We start from the raw sequence: 21,361 nt of genomic DNA on the forward strand, positions 1-21,361 counted from the left end.
TTTATCACAGGAATAACATGGTCAAACATTCAGGGTATTCAGGCATATTTAAATTCCCATACGAAAGCAAATTATATATCAACATTTAATCATGATGCATTATATATGTAGATATGGCCAATTGAAAGTATAAACAATAGAGATACGCAAACCTGTTTGCCAATTCAAGGTTGAAGGGATTGACCACTTGTAGTATCGGAATAAGTTAGGCAGCGGGAATTGGACGGCGATGGCTTCGGTGCAGATGGGCTGCCTTCAGGGTTTCTTTACTCTGAATTCTCCGGGTAGGCAGGGTTCCTATGCCAAAGTTTCTATCCGTCCTTCTCTGTTCTCTCTCTTTCTTTTTCCTCAAGGTTTTGTTCCAAGGAAACCTCAGAGTGTTTTGCTTCTCTTCCTTCTTTCTCCAGTAAATCTCCCAGTGTAAACTCCAAGTTGTGACTCCCCTACTGAAACTTCAATATTTATAGACTAATTTCGTGGGTAATGGGCTTGGAATGAGGGAGACCCAAGTCCAAAATAATTTGTTATATTTTATTTATTTATTTATTTTAATTATTTAATTAATTAATTAATTAATTAATTAATTAATTAATTAATTAAATTTTTTTTTTTTTTTTTTCGTTTTTTTTTTTCGTTTTTTTTTTTTTTTTTTTTTTTTTTTTTTTTTAGAAAAAATGATGGGTAATTTTTGGGGTATGACAGCTGCCCCTGTTCAATATTCTTGAACCGAGAGAGTTAGGATGGCGTGTATGCCATTCGTGGTCTGGAGGTGGAAGATTATTGAACACTAGAATGCCCCAAAAATTTGCACTTGAGAATCGACAGTTGGTCTTGATGGAGATGGGCTTAAAGATGCCATCCGGGAGGTTTGATGACGAAAGCTTCAGATCGCGCCGTATATTAGGCCAATTTGAAGACATGGGTGCCACACTGGGTCGTACGTTAGACCGTATAATGAGTCATCCATTAGGCTGCCGACTTCGCTGGGGAGTCGGAGTGTGTCATATGCTGTTGGGGATAAAGGATCAGAATGGACCATACGCTAGATCGTATCTGAGTTGCAGAATGAGCCGTACGTTAGGCTGAATCTGATGACGAAAGGGGTAGTCGTACGTTAGACTACACTTCAGAAATGTACCGTATGTTAGGTAGCATCTGAGGGGATGGACATCCGAACGGGTCGTACGTTAGACCGTCGCAGAATGAGTCGTCTGTTAGGCCGCATCTGATGATGAAAGCGGTAGTCGTACGCCAGACTACACTTCAGAAATGTACCGTACGTTAGGTAGCATCTGAGGGTTGTAAGATCCAAACGGGTCGTACGTTAGACCGCGTTGGGGTTGTTGAAGTTCAGAATGGATCGTACGTTAGATCGTATCCGAGTTGTAGAATGAGCCGTCCGTTAGGCTGCATCTGAAAAAGAAAGTAGTCGTACGCTAGACTACACCCCTGAATGTACCGTACGCTAGGCAGCATCTGAGGATTTGAAGGTCCAAATGGGTCGTACGTTAGACCGCATTGGAGTTGCTGAAGAAGTCATATGTTGGGCTGAATCAGAATGAACCGTACGTTAGGCTGTATCTGATAACCTGTATATGTTGTACTTGCAATAAATGTCTGGGATGGGCTTAAAGATGCCATCGTTAGGAGGATATCGAAGTGTTGTCAGAATGAATGTTCCCATGAACTGTATTTGAAATATGTATCTGAATCTTGAATGTGATTGATAAAGGTGTCTGTCTGAATGAACCTTTTATTTTGACTATATCAGGAGGATAAATAACCTGCAAAGAAAAGTTAGCTTCATGCTATGTCATGATGCATGAGATGTTTCGTGTTATGCTAAAATAAATGTGAATGTTGTATGCATGCGTATGCTGTGAAAGGATGTAATGAATGAGTTATGCGTATGAGAAGTTCTGCTTGGGGACTCTACTGGGGAAAATAAATCCCCATCTACTGATTTGAGACATTTGTGTCGATGACCCTTTCTCGGCTGGGGATGCTTGATTTCTGTCTGATGGTGGAAATATTCAACAGAGCCTGGCTGGGGATGGATGAGATGATCAATCTGTCTGGTGACGCCGACCTCTGTTGGGGAGTAACTGGCTGTGCCTGGGGATACTGCCATTTTCTGAGGAAAAAAAAACAGGCTTGCTGGGGAAGAGAATTGGTAGCGGATTCATTGGAAGCATGATTAGACCTTTTCCTTGATCCTGAAGTCGGGTAGTAATTGCTATTGCTATTCTATGCATGTATTTTTGGTAAACATCAGTCATATTCAAATGCACATATTAATTCAAATTAAATCAATGGACATTTACGCAACCAAAACAGAAAAGTAAAAACAAAAGCATCTTTTTTTTGAAAGAGGGTTGTATTGATTTTGAAAGGAGGCCTATAAACAGGCAATTTGTGTACAAGGAGACAGAAATCCTAGTAAGAGGAAATTGTCGAAAACAAAGAGAAAGCTATGTGGAAGAAGTCCTATTGATTTTAAGCCTACTACTGTCATTATGTCTTCGAGCATCTCATCCCTTGCTGTCGGATAGAAGTGATTGGCTTGGTCAGTCCCTCGAACTTGGATGAAAGTTGACTGAGAACGGGACATAGTCATACGCTTTAATCCCTAATTTTTGCCTGGACCGCCTTTTCAGGTTTTCAGTCCACCAGGATACCCTTTTTTGCCCAAGCCGCCTTTTCAGGTTTTCGACTTGCCGGGTGTACATTTTTTTTATATATCCCTAATTTTTGCCCGAACCCTTTTGGTTCGCCGGGATGCCCTTACTTTTGCCTAGATACGTCGATCTAGCGGGTCTCTTTTATGCGTAGTATTTTTTAACTATGTCCGCGTTCACGGGATGTGGGAAGTCTTCACCATCCATAGTAGCGAGTATCATGGCTCCACCAGAGAATACCTTCTTAACCACAAATGGCCCTTCGTATGTGGGAGTCCATTTGCCTCTGGGATCACCTTGTGGTAGAATGATACGCTTGATCACCAAGTCGCCAAGTTGGTACACCTGTCTCTTAACTCTTTTGTTAAATGCCTGGGTCATGCATTTCTGATATATCTGCCCATGACAAACAGCCGCAAGTCTCTTCTCATCAATCAGATTTATCTGATCGAGTCGAGTCTGAATCCATTCATCTTCATCTAAGCCCGCCTCTTTCATGATTCTTAGAGAGGGAATCTGAACTTCCACTAGTAAGATGGCTTCCATTCCATAGACTAAAGAGAACGGAGTTGCCCCTGTCGTAGTGCGCACTGAAGTGCGATAACCGTAAAGAGTAAAGGGTAACATCTCATGCCAGTCTTTGTATGTTACTGTCATTTCTTGCATGACCTTCTTGATATTGTTAGCAGTCCCCACGGCGCCGTTCATCTTTGGCCGGTACGGAGAAGAGTTATGGTGTTTTATTTTGAACTGCGTGCAGAGTTCAGTAATCATCTTGTTGTTCAAATTAGTACCATTGTCAGTGATAACTCTTTCAGGAGACAGCAGGTTTCTCAAATAGGTATTTGATAGAATCCATCTTAGAAGTCAATAAGGTGGTATGATTCAACATATACTGTCTTAGTCGGCGAGCAGCCCAGGCCAAAGCACAGCAAGCTTTCTCGGGCTGTGAGTATCTTGTTTCACAGTCGGTACCTTTTGCTAAGGCAGTATATGGCATGCTCTTTTCGACCAGACTCGTCATGTTGCCCCAACACACCTCATTGAATTTTCTAACACGGTCAAATACGTAATTAAAGGTCTTCCTTCAACTGGTGGCATCGGAACTGGAGGTTCTTGGCGATATTTCCTGATTTTGTCATAAGCTTCTTGGCATTCATCATTCCATACCATCTCTTGATTTTGTCTCAGTAATTTGAAGATGGGTTTGCAGGTAGCAGTCAAGTGTGGAATGAATCGGGCAATGTAATTCGAGTGCCCCAAGAAACCTCTGACTTCTTTCTTGTTTATTTCAGTACCCAGATTTACAATTTCAATTGATTCCTCATGCGGCTGTATAGTCTTTTCTTCTTGCAGTAGTCGGGCAAGTTCTCCAGGGACTTCACAATCTTCCTCGCTTCCATCCTCGGCTTGGTAGATCGGATTTTCAAAGTCATAATGAACAGTAGCAGAGTCATTACCAACAGGATCCAGAGTGGATATGGATCGGCAAATTGTTACGTGAGTGTGTGCAAGAAACATAGCTTGTTTGAAAAATGACAGGAAAGATAAAGAGCGCAATATTTGAATGCAAAAAGTCCATTGATCTATTGAATATGAATATGCTTATGAAAATGACAAACCCCTAACAAATTAGCCATTGTGCCTCGGGCATAGACACAATGCTTTAAGAAGTTTGATTGTAAAAGAAAATTAAAATTTGCAATTCTAGAATAAACAATAACAATTACTCCTGACTAAAGGAAATCGGGATAATGTCTTCAGTCTTCCAATTGTTGAGTCCGTCACCAATTGTTGGGAAAATCCAGCTATCCAAGTCGCAATCACTATCAGCATCTTCCATAGCATTAATCTGATTTTTGACTATCTTTCCAGAGTTAAACCCCAGGCCAGCTTTATCAGACTTGTACGGTACATTGATCAGTTGACCCCAACCAGCACGATCACCATTTTCAATCGCGGCTTGAGCATCTTTCAGAGAGATCATGACAGGGGGAGCACGAACAACCTTGGGCACAAGGGGAGTTGGCTTAAGGACAGGACTGGGTGGAGGAACCACTTCAAATGACTGAGAAGGAGTCTCAAAGAATTCACCATCCATCTCGACGTATTTGAAGGCTTGCACACTACTGACAATATACTCTTCTTCTCCACATACAGTGACAACCATGCCTGCTATTGGATACTTCAGCTTTTGATGAAGCGACGAAGCTACCGCACCTGCCCCATGGATCCAAGGGCGCCCCAACAAGCAGGAGTAGGCGGGACGAATGTCCATCACGTGAAAGGTAGTGTTGAAGACTTGAGGTCCTATCTTGATAGGGAGAACCACTTCACCATAGACAACACTCTTCGCACCATCGTAAGCACGCACCACAACATCACTAGGTTTCAGTTCAATGCCTTTGTAGTCAAATTTATCGAGTACAGCTTTCGGGAGCACATTCAAGGAAGAGCCGTTGTCGATCAACACGTGAGCCAGGGTGATCCCCTCACACTCGATGGAGATATGCAGAGCTTTATTGTGATTCTTTCCTGCTGGCGTCAGGTCAGCATCGGAAAAGCCTAGGCCATTGTCAACAGTCAAATTAGCAACATAATGTTCGAATTGATCGACGGATGTTTCTTGAGGCACATGAGCGGTCTTCAAGAATTTCATCAATGCATTGGCATGGGATTCAGAGGATAATAACAAGGACAACATTGAGATTTTAGACGGAGTATGCCCCAATTGTTCCACTACATCAAAATCGCTCTTACGGATGATTTTCAGCATCTCTTCCATTTCCTGTTTGGCAACATCTTCAGAAGTAACTTCGACCGATGTCTCTGACTGAGGAGGATTGACTGGTCTTTTTCCTCGAATTTCGGGAGCGGGAGGTGAGATTTCTGGGGAGTAGATCCTTCCACTTCGAGTAACTTTACTAGTCCCCACAATATCATTAGGATTAGCAGAACTACCAACTTGCTTTATGCCATGGATGTAAACGTCGCCTCCATAGTTCCACGGAATAGCTTTGCTGGAGGAATATGGCACGGGGCCAGGTGCGGTAATAATCAGGGGAGCCACTTTGGGCTCAGCGGTAATCTTCACAGGCACTCTAGTAGCGGTAATCTTCACTGGAGCTTTGGACCTAGCAATCACAGATACCTCTTCAATAGAGTTGTCCACCTTAGGAACCCTTTCAAATAGAATTGTACGATCATCCATCAGCCGTTGAATGCCGTTCTTCAACTTCAAACAATCATTGGGTCGGAGTACACAGAGATCGCAATCTTCAGCACAACCTGGAAATAAACCAGCTTGCAATAAATTCTTCTTAACGATCAGGAGAGGAGATGCTAAATCAGCAACGTCAGTAACGTGAGAATTGTCGTCCACAACATTAACATTCTGGTCATGATTAGGCATAGGTGCTGTGATGACATTGGGGGTCGCCGGAGGATCAAATTCAATTTCTCCAGCGTCGATCATATCCTGAATCTTGTTCTTCAACAACCAGCAATCATTCGTATCATGCCCGGGGCTATCGGAGTGATAGGCACACCTGGCGTTGGGATTATAACGAGGAGAAGTAGTGTTGGGATTTGCAGGAGGGCCTCTGAGGGTAATCAAATTGGCCTTTAACATACTCTGCAGTGCTTGGGTTAAAGTCATATTGATCTTGGTAAACTGTCTTCTCGACCTGTCTTGTCTGTGTTGGAAGTTCTGAGATGGCGGTGCGGCAATTGTAACTGCCCCAACAGTATGGTCACGATTCTTCTTGTTATGCTTCCTCTCACTGTACACAGCATTTGATTCATTCTTTCCCTGATAGGACTTTTTGGTGCTTGCAGAAGTAGCTGCCTGTATCTTTCCACTTCGAATGCCGCTTTCAACCCGTTCACCTGTCAAGATAAGTTCAGTGAAACCTGACGAGGAACTTCCCAGTAGATGGCTGTAGAATGGGCCAGTCAGTGTACCCATGAACATGTCCACTAACTCTCGATCAGTCATAGGGGGTTTGACTCTGCCAGCCAAATCTCTCCACTTTTGAGCATATTCTTTGAAACTTTCTTTAGAGCCCATAGTCATATTTTGTAGCTGTAGCCGAGTAGGCGCTAACTCAGAATTATACTGGTAGTGCTTGTAGAAAGCTGTTGCTAAATCAGTCCATGTGCGGATGTTAGAGCTCTCAAGCTGATAATACCACTCTAACTGTGTGCCAGACAGACTCTCTTGGAAGAAATGGATCCACAGTTTCTTATCAGTAGTGTGCGGCTGAATCTTTCTCACATAAGCCCTTAGATGCATCTGAGGACAAGAGGCACCATCATACTTAGTGAAAATGGGAACCTTGAATTTGCGGGGAATGACCACATCAGAGACCAGACCCAAGTTTTCGAAATCCAGACCGGGCACTTTCTGCCCCTCCATAGCTAGCATACGTTCTTCCAGCAACTTGTACTTATCATCCTTCGGAGAGTACTGTTCATGTTCATAATCTTCATCGTCGTCCTCAGAATTGACGAGATTAGGATTCTCATCTTCCGAATCATTCTCGGTCTCTTCTTCTGAATCCTTCGGAATTCTAATCTTGACTCCTGTAACCTGTCCCTTAAGCCTTCTCCCCGGGTTGATGTAACCCACAGGTTTCTGGTCCTTCTTCTTCTCCATCAAAAGAGCTTTCAGTTCTTCCTGCCCCTTAGATAAGCTCAGCATCATTTCCTGGAATTGAGCATTCTGGGCCTGGAGATCTTTGACAGTTTGTTCGAGAGCCATTGTTCAATCTGTTTGAATCTGCTGGAATCTGTTTGATAGGAAAATCGTGAGAACACTGATCCTTTAGAATACCTGTTATGCGATGCAATGCAATGTATGAAATGTTTTCAAGGACTTTCGGGATTTAACTTTGCATAAACTACCAAAAAGAGCTTTTTTTTTCTTTTCTCTTTTGTTTTTGCTTTTGTTTTTGTTTTTTTTTTTTTTTTTTTTAGCAGAGTTAAATCCCTAAATCCTTGAAATGGTTAGTACAATGCCATGATGTTATGATGTTATGTTGTTATGATGTCATGTTGTTAGATAAATAACAAGCACAAGCAAGTCACACAACAATCATTCCTAGGTTTTAAGGCTTGCGTGAGTTCCATAGGTAAATACCCTCCCCACTGAAGTTTGGTTGGTTCAACCTGTCTTAGAATAGTAACCGGGTTCTAGAAGGATCTCAAATCATTGACCTTTCCTTAAGTCCACTTCAGTGCAACACCAAGTGGTTGACCGAAGCTTCCCTAAAGTCCAATCTCAAAGAGTGTAGTATCGAGTCTCAACCAACTCCAGTCGGAACCGAAGCCAGTTATCTCACTACTTTCTAATGGCCAGGATGAGTCAATTAGGGTTCTAAAGGTCTGGTTAATGCTTTTATGACACCACGCGAATGCCAAATATTTCCTCAACTAACATGAGGAACATCAGGACATCCAAAGTGCCACATTAACCGTAGCCATCATTTTGACCATTCCAGTATACGCCGGACAGTCGCGATGATCTCTTGCTACTTACCTAAGGTACACTAGATCCGGGTGTAGGATCTTTCACTCAAGCATAACATACCCAAGCAATCCCTTAAAAATAAATCAGACAAATTGAATAAGTGATCTTGTTTTTAAGGTAACCTCTCTTTTTAAATATTTAGGGTCCCCAGCAGAGTCGCCAGTTCTGTCATACGGTGAACTGGACTTTTTTGTGGTTTTAATCGCAATGTCGCGGTTAGCAAGAGTCGCCACCGACTTTTCTTTTATCCAATAAGGAAAGGTGGAAAAGAACAGGAAAGACCTTAATTTAGATTTTGGGTTCGGGAGGTACATTATACAAAGGGAAGGTGTTAGCACCCTTTGTATCCATGGTTATCCATGGGCTCTTAATTGCTCGATCACTTATATTATTTTTGTCTAAAAAAAGTGTTTGTGAATTGTTTGGAAAATTGTTTTGAAAAGAGAATTTAACTTTGTAATGATTCTTGTATGAATGTATACAAAGTGGTTATCCCGTTTTAGTTTTGAAAATTGTTTAGAAAAATATAACTCGGTAATGATTCTAGTATGAATGTATACCAAGTGGTGATTTTCTAAAGGCATTTTGAAAGGTGTGAGGTGCAAAAAAATGTTTTAAGTTGTGAGCCAGCAATTAAGAGTTATACCGACCCAAGGTCTTTACGGGCATTTCCTATCCTTATGAGGGTAAAACTGTCCTTATTATTGAGAAATAAGTAGTTTTATCCTTTGGATGTAAAAGGGTCATCGTAGGGTCATCGATTGGTCATTGAAGGCAACAGTTATGAGGATACCTTAGCATTCGAAGGGACTATCATCATTTAACCGTAGGCAACATCGGAGGGTCATCGAGGGACAAAGTTGTATATTCGAAGGCAACATCCGAGGGACTATAATTTATTTTATGATGATTTAACCGAAGGGTCTTTGCTAAGGGTATCCCCACGTTCGCGGGACATGACCGTAATATCGTAATCGTAAGGCAACAAAGAGAGGTCCAAGATCACTTATTCAAAGGCAAAGTTTTACAATTAATTATATAATTAGGATGAAACTCCACATTAAAATTATTAAAAATAATATATTAAAAAATTAATACATTAGAAATTAATACATTAAAAAATTAATTTAGGGTGAAACTCCACAAGGGTATCCCACAAATAAAGTGGAATACCTAGCCAATAACCTTTTCCTGGGATATGTGAACCTTTACGAAACTCAAAAAAAGAAACATGTCAGAACACCAAATCAGGGTGCAATCGAAGATTACACCGGAGAAATATCACAACAATAAATAGGATAGGATAAATAATGCATGGCTATGATAAAAACATAAAAAAAACAGACTAGAAGAATCAGGTACTGTCTCGTTCGCCTCTGCCTCGCCTAGCGAAGGCCACGGATTTTGAATTTGAAAACAGCCCCATGTTAGGAACTTTGAATTTTATGGCATTTTATCACAGGAATAACATGGTCAAACATTCAGGGTATTCAGGCATATTTAAATTCCCATACGAAAGCAAATTATATATCAACATTTAATCATGATGCATTATATATGTAGATATGGCCAATTGAAAGTATAAACAATAGAGATACGCAAACCTGTTTGCCAATTCAAGGTTGAAGGGATTGACCACTTGTAGTATCGGAATAAGTTAGGCAGCGGGAATTGGACGGCGATGGCTTCGGTGCAGATGGGCTGCCTTCAGGGTTTCTTTACTCTGAATTCTCCGGGTAGGCAGGGTTCCTATGCCAAAGTTTCTATCCGTCCTTCTCTGTTCTCTCTCTTTCTTTTTCCTCAAGGTTTTGTTCCAAGGAAACCTCAGAGTGTTTTGCTTCTCTTCCTTCTTTCTCCAGTAAATCTCCCAGTGTAAACTCCAAGTTGTGACTCCCCTACTGAAACTTCAGTATTTATAGACTAATTTCGTGGGTAATGGGCTTGGAATGAGGGAGACCCAAGTCCAAAATAATTTGTTATATTTTATTTATTTATTTATTTTAATTATTTAATTAATTAATTAATTAATTAATTAATTAATTAATTAATTAATTAAATTTTTTTTCTTTTCTTTTCTTTTTTTTTTTTTTTTTTTTTTTTTTTTTTTTTTTTTTTTTTTTTTTTTTTTTTTTTTTTTTTTTTTTTTAGAAAAAATGATGGGTAATTTTTGGGGTATGACATATACAAATACCATATTTTTGGATAAATGTGGTACTTACTTTGCAACTTTACCACATTTCATAATAAAATGCATGAAAATCAATTATAACACCTCCACTTTAAGACAAATGTTGTACCTTCTTTGTAATTTTACCGCATTTCTTAATACATGCAGGTAAAACATATATACAAATACCATATTTTAGGATAAACATGGTACGTACTTTACAACCTTACCACATTTCGTAATAAATGCATGAAAAACAATTATAACACATCCATTTTAAGACGATCGTTGCACCTTATTTGTAATTTTACCGTATTTCTTAAGAAATGCAGGAAAAACATGTATACAAATACCATATTTTAGGATAAATGTGGTATCTACTTTGTAAATTGACCATATTTCATATGAATGCATGAAAAACAATTATAACACCTCCATTTTAAGACAAATGTTGCACCTTCTTTGTAATTTTACCACATTTCTTAATAAATGCTGGTAACACATATATGCAAATACCATATTTTAGGATAAACGTGGTACCTACTTTAAAACTTTACCATTATTCATAATAAATGCATGAAAAACAATTATAACACATCTATTTTAAAACATATGTTGCACCTTCTTTGTAATTTTTACGCATTTCTTAATAAATGTGGCTAAAACATGTATACAAATTCCATATTTTTAGATAAATGTTGTACCTACTTTGCAACTTTACCACATTTCATAATAAAATGCATGAAAAACAAATATAACATATCCATTTTAAGACAAATGTTGCATTTCCTTTGTAATTTTAACGCATTTCTTAATACATGCGGGTAAAACATATATACAAATGCCATTTTTAGGATAAATGTGGTACCTACTTTACAACTTTACCACATTTCATAATAAATGCATGAAAAACAATTATAACACGTCCATTTTAAGACAAATGTTGCCTCTTCTTTGTAATTTTTCAAAACATGTATACAAATATTATATTTTAGGATAAACGTGGTTTCTACTTTGTAAATTTACCACATTTCATATAAATGCATGAAAACCAATTATAACATATCCATTTTAAGACAAATGTTGCATTTTCTTTGTAATTTTAACGCATTTCTTAATACATGCGGGTAAAACATATATACAAATGCCATATTTAAGGATAAATGTGGTACCTACTTTACAACCTCACCATATTAAATAATGAAAGCATGAAAAGCAATTATAACACATCCATTTTAAGACAAATGTTGCACCTTCTTTGTAATTTTATCGCATGTCTTAATAAGTGCGGATGAAACATGTATACAAATACCATATTTTAGGATAAATATGGTACCTACTTAACAACTTTACCATATTTCATAATAAATGCATGAAAAACAATTATAACACATCCATTTTAAGACAAATGTTCCACCTTCTTTGTAATTTTTCCATATTTCTTATTAAATGCTGGTAAAACTGGTAAAGAAATCTTATATTCTCGGATAAATGTGGTTTCCACTTTTTAAATTTACCACATTTCATATAAATGCATTAAAAACTATTATAACATAACCATTTTAAGACAAATTTTTCACTTTCTTTGTATATTTACCGCATTTCTTAATTAAAGGGTGGTAAAACACGTATTCAAATACCATATTTTAGGATAAATGTGGTACCTACTTTACAACCTTACCACTTTTCGGAATAAATGCATGAAAAATAATTATAACACGTCCATCTTAAGACAAATGGTGAATTTTCAATGTAATTTTACTGCATTTCTTAATAAAAATGCTGGTAAAACATGTATACAAATACCATACTTTAGGATAAATGTGGTACCTACTTTACAATTTTACCACATTTCATAACAAATGCATTAAAAAGATTTATAACACATCCATTTTAAGACGACCGTTGCACCTTATTTGTAATTTAACCGCATTTGTTAATAAATACAGGAAAAACATGTATACAAATACCATATTTTAGGATAAATGTGGTATCTACTTTGTAACTTTACCATATTTCATATGAATGCATGCAAATCAATTATAACACATCCATTTTAAGACATATGTTGCACCTTCTTTGAAATTTTATCGCATTTCTTAAATAATGTGGGTAAGACATGTATACAAATACCATATTTTAGGATAAATGTGGTACCTACTTTGCAACTTTACCACATTTCATAATAAAATGCATAAAAATCAATTATAACACCTCCATTTTCTGACAAATATTGCACCTTCTTTGTAATTTTACCGCATTTCTTAATACATGCGGGTAAAACATATATACAAATACCATATTTTAGGATCAACGTGGTACGTACTTTACAACTTTAAAGTATTTCATAATAAATGCATGAAAAACAATTATAACACATCAATTTTAAGACAAATGTTGCACTTTCTTTGTAATTTTACCGCATTTCTTAATAAATGCGGGTAAAACATGTATACAAATACCATATTTTAGGATAAATGTGGTACCTACTTTACAATTTTACCATATTTCATAATAAATGCATGAAAAACATTTAAAACACATCCATTTTAAGACGATCGTTGCACCAATTTTTCCGCATTTCTTATTAAATACAGGAAATACATGTATACAAATACCATATTTTAGGAGAAATGTGGTATCTACTTTGTAACTTTACCATATTTCATATGAATGCATGAAAATCAATTATAACACATCCATTTTAAGACATATGTTGCACCTTCTTTGAAATTTTATCGCATTTCTTAATAAATGTGGGTAAAACATATATACAAATACCATATTTTAGGATCAACGTGGTACGTACTTTACAACTTTAAAGTATTTCATAATAAATGCATGATAAACAATTATAACACATCAATTTTAAGACAAATATTGCACTTTCTTTGTAATTTTACCGCATTTCTTAATAAATGCGGGTAAAACATGTATACAAATACCATATTTTAGGATAAATGTGGTGCCTACTTTACAATTTTACCACATTTCGTAATAAATGCATGAAAAACAATTAAAACACATCCATTTTAAGACGATCGTTGCACCAATTTTTCCGCATTTCTTAATAAATACAGGAAAAACATGTATACAAATACCATATTTTAGGAGAAATGTGGTATCTACTTAGTAACTTTACCATATTTCATATGAATGCATGAAAATCAATTATAACACATCCATTTTAAGACATATGTTGCACCTTCTTTGAAATTTTATCGCATTTCTTAATAAATGTGGGTAAGACATGTATACAAATACCATATTTTAGGATCAACGTGATTCGTACTTTACAACTTTAAAATATTTCATAATAAATGCATGAAAAACAATTATAACACATCCATTTTAAGACAAATGTTGCACTTTCTTTGTAATTTTACCGCATTTCTTAATAAATGCGGGTAAAACATGTATACAAATACCATATTTTAGGATAAATGTGGTGCCTACTTTACAACCTTACCACATTTCGTAATAAATGCATGAAAAACAATTATAACACATCCATTTTAAGACAAATGGTGAATTTTCATTGTAATTTTACCGCATTTCTTAATAAATACGGGTAAAACATTTATACAAATGCAATACTTTAGGATAAATGTGGTACCTACTTTACAATTTTACCACATTTCATAATAAATGCATGAAAAACAATTATAACGCATCCATTTTAAGACGATCGTTGCACCTTATTTGTAATTTTACCGCATTTCTTAATAAATGAAGGAAAAACATGTATACAAATACCATATTTTAGGATAAATGTGGTATCTACTTTGTAACTTTACCATATTTCATATGAATGCATGAAAATCAATTATAACACATCCATTTTAAGACATATGTTGCACCTTCTTTGTAATTTTATCGCATTTCTTAATAAATGAGGGTAAGACATGTATACAAATACCATATTTTAGGATAAATGTGGTACCTACTCTGCAACTTTACCACATTTCATAATAAAATGCATGAAAAACAATTATAACACCTCCATTTTAAGACAAATGTTCCACCTTCTTTGTAATTTTACCACATTTCTTAATAAATGCAGGTAACACATGTATACAAATACCATATTTTAGGATAAACGTGGTACCTACTTTAAAACTTTACCATTATTCATAATAAATGCATGAAAAACAATTATAACACATCCATTTTAAAACATATGTTGCACCTTCTTTGTAATTTTTACGCATTTCTTAATAAATGTGGTTAAAACATGTATACAAACTTTTACGCATAGATAAATGTTGTACCTACTTTGCAACTTTACCACATTTCATAATAAAATGCATGAAAAACAAATATAACATATCCATTTTAAGACAAATGTTGCATTTTCTTTGTAATTTTAACGCATTTCTTAATACATGCGGGTAAAACATATATACAAATGCCATTTTTTAGGATAAATGTGGTACCTACTTTACAACTTTACCACATTTCATAATAAATGCATGAAAAACAATTATAACACGTCCATTTTAAGACAAATGTTGCCTCTTCTTTGTAATTTTTCAAAACATGTATACAAATATTATATTTTAGGATAAATGTGGTTTCTACTTTGTAAATTTACCACATTTCATATAAATGCATGAAAACCAATTATAACATATCCATTTTAAGACAAATGTTGCATTTTCTTTTTAATTTTAACGCATTTCTTAGAACATGCGGGTAAAACATATATACAAATGCCATATTTAAGGATAAATGTGGTACCTACTTTACAACCTCACCATATTAAATAATGAAAGCATGAAAAGCAATTATAACACATCCATTTTAAGACAAATGTTGCACCTTCTTTGTAATTTTATCGCATGTCTTAATAAGTGCGGATGAAACATGTATACAAATACCATATTTTAGGATAAATATGGTACCTACTTAACAACTTTACCATATTTCATAATAAATGCATGAAAAACAATTATAACACATCCATTTTAAGACAAATGTTCCACCTTCTTTGTAATTTTTCCATATTTCTTATTAAATGCGGGTAAAACAGGAATAGAAATCTTATATTCTCGGATAAATGTGGTTTCCACTTTGTAAATTTACCACATTTCATATAAATGCAGTAAAAACTATTATAACATAACCATTTCAAGACAAATTTTGCACTCTCTTTGTATATTTACCGCATTTCTTAATAAAGGGTGGTAAAACACGTATACAAATACCCTATTTTAGGATAAATGTGGTACCTACTTTACAACCTTACCACATTTCGTAATAAATGCATGAAAAACAATTATAAGACATCCATTTTAAGACAAATGGTGAATTTTCATTGTAATTTTATTGCATTTCTTAATAAATGTGGGTAAACATTGTATACATATACCATACTTTAAGATAAATGTGGTACCTACTTTACAATTTTACCACATTTCATAATAAATACATGAAAAACATTTATAACACATCCATTTTAACACATCCACATTTCATATAAATTTACCACTTTCTTTGTATATTTACCGCATTTCTTAAAAAAGGGTGGTAAAACACGTATTCAAATACCATATTTTAGGATAAATGTGGTACCTACTTTACAACCTTACCACATTTCGTAATAAAAGCATGAAAAACAATTATAACACATCCATCTTAAGACAAATGGTGAATTTTCATTGTAAATTTACTGCATTTCTTAATAAAAATGCGGGTAAAACATGTATACAAATACCATACTTTAGGATAAATGTGGTACCTACTTTACAATTTTACCACATTTCATAATAAATGCATGAAAAACATTTATAACAGATCCATTTTAAGACGACCGTTGCACCTTATTTGTAATTTTACCGCATTTCTTAATAAATACAGGAAAACACATGTATACAAATACCATATTTTAGGATAAATGTGATAGCTACTTTGTAACTTTACCATATTTCATATGAATGCATGAAAATCAATTATAATACATCCATTTTAAGACATATGTTGCACCTTCTTTGAAGTTTTATCGCATTTCTTAATAAATGTGGGTAAGACATGTATACAAATACCATATTTTTGGATAAATGTGGTACTTACTTTGCAACTTTACCACATTTCATAATAAAATGCATGAAAATCAATTATAACACCTCCACTTTAAGACAAATGTTGTACCTTCTTTGTTATATTACCGCATTTCTTAATACATGCAGGTAAAACATATATACAAATACCATATTTTAGGATAAACATGGTACGTACTTTACAACTTTACCATATTTTATAATAAATGAATGAAAAACAATTATAACACATCCATTTTAAGACAAATGTTGCACTTTCTTTGTAATTTTACCGCATTTCTTAATAAATGCGGGTAAAACATGTATACAAATACCATACTTTAGGATAAATGTGGTACCTACTTTACAATTTTACCACATTTCATAATAAATGCATGAAAAACATTTATAACACATCCATTTTAAGACGATCGTTGCACCTTATTTGTAATTTTTCCGCATTTCTTAATAAATACAGGAAAAACATGTATACAAATACCATATTTCAGGATAAATGTGGTATCTACTTTGTAACTTTACCATATATCATACGAATGCATGAAAATCAATTATAAGACATCCATTTTAAGACATATGTTGCACCTTCTTTGAAATTTTATCGCATTTCTTAATAAATGCGGGTAAGACATGTATACAAATACCATATTTTAGGATAAATGTGGTACCTACTTTGCAACTTTACCACATTTCATAATAAAATGCATAAAAATCAATTATAACACCTCCCTTTTAAGACAAATATTGCACCTTCTTTGTAATTTTACCGCATTTCTTTATACATGCGGGTAAAACATATATACAAATACCATATTTTAGGATCAACGTGGTACGTACTTTACAACTTTAAAATATTTCATAATAAATGCATGAAAAACAATTATAACACATCAATTTTAAGACAAATGTTGCACTTTCTTTATAATTTTACCGCATTTCTTAATAAATGCGGGTAAAACATGTATACAAATACCATATTTTAGGATGAATGTGGTACCTACTTTACAACCTTACCACATTTCGTAATAAATGCGTGAAAAACAATTATAACACATCCATTTTAAGACGATCGTTGCACCTTATTTGTAATTTTACCGTATTTCTTAAGAAATGCAGGAAAAACATGTATACAAATACCATATTTTGGGATAAATGTGGTATCTACTTTGTAAATTTACCATATTTCATATGAATGCATGAAAAACAATTATAACACCTCCATTTTAAGACAAATGTTGCACCTTCTTTGTAATTTTACCATATTTCTTAATAAATGCTGGTAACACATATATGCAAATACCATATTTTAGGATAAACGTGGTACCTACTTTAAAACTTTACCATTATTCATAATAAATGCATGAAAAACATTTATAACACATCCATTTTAAAACATATGTTGCACCTTCTTTGTAATTTTTACGCATTTCTTAATAAATGTGGCTAAAACATGTATACAAATTCCATATTTTTAGATAAATGTTGTACCTACTTTGCAACTTTACCACATTTCATAATAAAATGCATGAAAAACAAATATAACATATCCATTTTAAGACAAATGTTGCATTTTCTTTGTAATTTTAACGGATTTCTTAATACATGCGGGTAAAACATAAATACAAATGCAATTTTTTAGGATAAATGTGGTACCTACTTTACAACTTTACCACATTTCATAATAAATGCATGAAAAACAATTATAACACGTCCATTTTAAGACAAATGTTGCCTCTTCTTTGTAATTTTTCAAAACATGTATACAAATATTATATTTTAGGATAAACGTGGTTTCTACTTTGTAAATTTACCACATTTCATATAAATGCATGAAAACCAATTATAACATATCCATTTTAAGACAAATGTTGCATTTTCTTTGTAATTTTAACGCATTTCTTAATACATGCGGGTAAAACATATATACAAATGCCATATTTAAGGATAAATGTGGTACCTACTTTACAACCTCACCATATTAAATAATGAAAGCATGAAAAGAAATTATAACACATCCATTTTAAGACAAATGTTGCACCTTCTTTGTAATTTTATCGCATGTCTTGATAAGTGCGGATGAAACATGTATACAAATACCATATTTTAGGATAAATATGGTACCTACTTAACAACTTTACCATATTTCATAATAAATGCATGAAAAACAAATATAACACACATTTTAAGACAAATGTTCCACCTTCTTTGTAATTTTTCCATATTTCTTATTAAATGCGGGTAAAACAGGTATAGAAATCTTATATTCTCGGATAAATGTGGTTTCCACTTTGTAAATTTACCACATTTCATATAAATGCATTAAAAACTATTATAACATAACCATTTTAAGACAAATTTTTCACTTTCTTTGTATATTTACCGCATTTCTTAATAAAGGGTGGTAAAACACGTATTCAAATACCATATTTTAGGATAAATGTGGTACCTACTTTACAACCTTACCACTTTTCGTAATAAATGCATGAAAAATAATTATAACACGTCCATCTTAAGACAAATGGTGAATTTTCAATGTAATTTTACTGCATTTCTTAATAAAAATGCTGGTAAAACATGTATACAAATACCATACTTTAGGATAAATGTGGTACCTACTTTACAATTTTACCACATTTCATAACAAATGCATTAAAAACATTTATAACACATCCATTTTAAGACGACCGTTGCACCTTATTTGTAATTTTACCGCATTTCTTAATAAATACAGGAAAAACATGTATACAAATACCATATTTTAGGATAAATGTGGTATCTACTTTGTAACTTTACCATATTTCATATGAATGCATGCAAATCAATTATAACACATCCATTTTAAGACATATGTTGCACCTTCTTTGAAATTTTATCGCATTTCTTAATAAATGTGGGTAAGACATGTATACAAATACCATATTTTAGGATAAATGTGGTACCTACTTTGCAACTTTACCACATTTCATAATAAAATGCATAAAAATCAATTATAACACCTCCGTTTTAAGACAAATATTGCACCTTCTTTGTAATTTTACCGCATTTCTTAATACATGCGTTGTAAAACATATATACAAATACCATATTTTAGGATCAACGTGGTACGTACTTTACAACTTTAAAGTATTTCATAATAAATGCATGAAAAACAATTATAACACATCAATTTTAAGACAAATGTTGCACTTTCTTTGTAATTTTACCGCATTTCTTAATAAATGCGGGTAAAACATGTATACAAATACCATATTTTAGGATAAATGTGGTACCTACTTTACAATTTTACCACATTTCATAATAAATACATGAAAAACATTTATAACACATCCATTTTAAGACGATCGTTGCACCTTTTTTGTAATTTTTCCGCATTTCTTAATAAATACAAGAAAAACATGTATACAAATACCATATTTTAGGAGAAATGTGGTATCTACTTTGTAACTTTACCATATTTCATATGAATGCATGAAAATCAATTATAACACATCCATTTTAAGACATATGTTGCACCTTCTTTGAAATTTTATCGCATTTCTTAATAAGTGTGGGTAAGACATGTATACAAATACCATATTTTAGGATCAACGTGATTCGTACTTTACAACTTTAAAATATTTCATAATAAATGCATGAAAAACAATTATAACACATCCATTTTAAGACAAATGTTGCACTTTCTTTGTAATTTTACCGCATTTCTAAATAAATGCGGGTAAAACATGTATACAAATACCATATTTTAGGATAAATGTGGTGCCTACTTTACAACCTTACCACATTTCGTAATAAATGCATGAAAAACAATTATAACACATCCATTTTAAGACAAATGGTGAATTTTCATTGTAATTTTACCGCATTTCTTAATAAATACGGGTAAAACATTTATACAAATGCAATACTTTAGGATAAATGTGGTACCTACTTTACAATTTTAGCACATTTCATAATAAATGCATGAAAAACAATTATAACGCATCCATTTTAAGACGATCGTTGCACCTTTTTTGTAATTTTTCCGCATTTCTTAATAAATACAGGAAAACATGTATACAAATACCATATTTTAGGAGAAATGTGGTATCTACTTTGTAACTTTACCATATTTCATATGAATGCATGAAAATCAATTATAACACATCCATTTTAAGACATATGTTGCACCTTCTTTGTAATTTTATCGCATTTCTTAATAAATGAGGGTAAGACATGTATACAAATACCATATTTTAGGATAAATGTGGTACCTACTATGCAACTTTACCACATTTCATAATAAAATGCATGAAAAACAATTATAACACCTCCATTTTAAGACAAATGTTGCACCTTCTTTGTAATTTTACCACATTTCTTAATAAATGCTGGTAACACATATATGCAAATACCATATTTTAGGATAAACATGGTACCTACTTTAAAACTTTACCATTATTCATAATAAATGCATGAAAAACAATTATAACACATCCATTTTAAAACATATGTTGCACCTTCTTTGTAATTTTTACGCATTTCTTAATAAATGTGGCTAAAACATGTATACAAATTCCATATGTTTAGATAAATGTTGTACCTACTTTGCAACTTTACCACATTTCATAATAAAATGCATGAAAAACAAATATAACATATCCATTTTAAGACAAATGTTGCATTTTCTTTGTAATTTTAACGCATTTCTTAATACATGCGGGTAAAACATATATACAAATGCCATTTTTTAGGATAAATGTGGTACCTACTTTACAACTTTACCACATTTCATAATAAATGCATGAAAAACAATTATAACACGTCCATTTTAAGACAAATGTTGCCTCTTCTTTGTAATTTTTCAAAACATGTATACAAATATTATATTTTAGGATAAACGTGGTTTCTACTTTGTAAATTTACCACATTTCATATAAATGCATGAAAACCA

Source organism: Lathyrus oleraceus, chromosome 1 (genome assembly GCF_024323335.1).
Source record: "Lathyrus oleraceus cultivar Zhongwan6 chromosome 1, CAAS_Psat_ZW6_1.0, whole genome shotgun sequence".
Classification (NCBI taxonomy): domain Eukaryota; kingdom Viridiplantae; phylum Streptophyta; class Magnoliopsida; order Fabales; family Fabaceae; genus Lathyrus; species Lathyrus oleraceus.